This window comes from Octodon degus, unplaced genomic scaffold, assembly GCF_000260255.1.
Source record: "Octodon degus isolate 3935 unplaced genomic scaffold, OctDeg1.0 scaffold00023, whole genome shotgun sequence".
In the NCBI taxonomy this organism is placed as follows: domain Eukaryota; kingdom Metazoa; phylum Chordata; class Mammalia; order Rodentia; family Octodontidae; genus Octodon; species Octodon degus.
Window position 1 is genome coordinate 19,525,472 of NW_004524599.1, and position 2,203 is coordinate 19,527,674.

General features: G+C 54.2%; 1 non-coding gene across 1 annotated transcript; it reads left to right on the top strand.

Moving 5' to 3' along the window:
- The first annotated feature begins 598 nt into the window (after positions 1 to 598).
- On the top strand, positions 599 to 672 carry Trnat-agu. Its single transcript has one exon. It is a non-coding gene; the product is annotated as a tRNA-Thr (tRNA).
- The last annotated feature ends 1,531 nt before the right edge of the window (positions 673 to 2,203 follow it).

The window sequence follows — 2,203 nt, forward strand, 5'->3', positions numbered from 1 at the left end:
GCACAACCAGCCAGCTGAACGAGCTGGCTTGGGGAAGGGGCAAGTGGTGGCGGAACAGGAAGGAACAATCTGGAGTACTGTGAGGACAAGTAGGTCACAGGCGAGCTAGACAGGAGGGCCCACTCCCAAGGTCAGGAATGGAGAACTCCTAGGGGTCCCCGGGCACCTGCCTCCTCCCCTCTGAGTCCCACCGAGCAGCGCAGGGCTCCAGGCCCGGATCTTGCAGGAGCGGCGCTGCTGCCTTTTTCTTTTCCCCTTACAGAACCTGCACCCGGCCGGGAGTTTTTGTGGCTCTGCTGGCGGCTCCACGTCTGCGGCGGCCGAAGCCGGAACTGCAGGCAAAGTGCTAGCTGTGCCTAGCGAGCCCTCGAGGGGGAGCCGGTCAGCAGAGTGGAGTCCCACGCCCTCCGCTTGAAGACCAATTTTAAGCCTTGCATTGAAGAAGTGTTTTGTTTTCAATGGTGGAGAGTCTGCTTTGGTACAAATTTGGAAAAGTAAATGTAATTTCTTTATAGCAAAATAAAATAAACCCCTGGCAAACGGCTGCTTTTCATATAAAAATGATATATATGATATAATGGGAGAGGAGGTTAGGAGGGGCCCTGTGGCTTAGCTGGTCAAAGCGCCTGTCTAGTAAACAGGAGATCCTGGGTTCGAATCCCAGCGGGGCCTTCACCTTTCTGTTTTTCTCCCATCCAAGTACTAACCAAGCCCGACCCCGCTTAGCTTTCAGTCTGAAGCTAACGTTTTAGGCAAAGTGCCAGATTTCGACTATCAAAGTCATGCGAGCAGTTCATATGCCATTTGCTTGGCGCCTGATTCATTTTTATTTTTCTGAACAAGAAAGGAGGTGCTGGTGGAATTTGAGTCTCAACCAATCTGGGTTTGTTTGTTTGTTGTTTGTTTAATTGTCTGTAGTATTCATAGTACAACATACAACCATTCTGGTTTTCAACAACCCTCAGAACTGTCTGCTCCACCTCCACACCTGAGAGTGGGGGATGGGGCAGGTATTTAAGCACTGCTCCCCCACCGGAGCTGAGTGGCCTTACTCTTAAGGGCCTGAGCAGGCTCCGAGAGGCCCTGGCTCTGGGCTTCTGCCTGGCCTACAGTTAGGTCCTGGACGCCACCACCACACTGTCCCCCCCTGGCCTGGCCTACAGTTAGGTCCTGGAGGCCTCCGCCACACTGTCCGCCCTGTCAGAGGCCTGGTCACTTCGATGTTTCCTGCAAGAAGGCGGACTCTGGTTCAGTGAGTGCAGAGGGCTCTCCTTCTCTGCCTGCACAAAGTTCACAAGGATGCTCCTGTCCTTACCTCGGTTAGGCGGGCCCTAAGGTCCTGCCTGGAATACTACATGGAAGGCAAACCCTGAGCTGGGCTGCACTGCAGCCGAGGGATGCTCGGCAGTCTCAGGAGCTGAGGCCCAAGCCACGCACACATCCATGCTCCAGCAGCGAGGAGCCTGGGAAGGGAGGGCGAGGTCGCGAAGGCCCGCTCGGTCTGGCTGGACCACAGGGCCGCGGCGCGACTTACTGCTTACTTTGAACGTGACCTACTCTAGGCCAAGGGTTGCAGCAGGTCACCACTGGTCTGCAGGGCATCCTTACCTACACTCTCCAGGCGCTACCTCCCTCCTCGGCAGCCCCCTCGGGCGTTCGAGTGGGCACACACTGGGTCTGCAAGGTCTCCTATTTCTCTGTCCTGTGCCTGTGCTGAGAACTGTTCTTCCCTCCCGCATTTTAACACTGTGTTCCTCTCCCCCCTTCAGAGAGACAGCAAGCCGAGCTGCCCTTTCCACTCCACATGGAAACTGATAGATTCTGGCCCTAGTATGAATTGCTGAATTATTATGGCGGTCATCCTATATGTCTGAAGCCCTTAAAACAACAGTTCATCTTCCCAGAGACCACCTCCCCTCTCCTTCTCCAACTCAGCCCAGGGTGCACTTTCCTTTCACCTTTCCCGCCACCTCAGGGAAGGCCCCAGTCAGCTCCTCAGGTACATCTAAACATCCCCCTCAAAGCCCACCCTAGCAAAAGGCTATGAAAGCCTCTGCCTCCCTTTGTTCCAATCCAGAGAATTCCTTATCTTCCCAAACTCTCTCCGTGTCCTCCAAGATAATGAAGCCCCTTTCTCTTTAGAATAAAGCCCCTTTCTCTTTTTCCTTCTGCCTGTTTCTCTGCTGCGACACCATCAAAACCT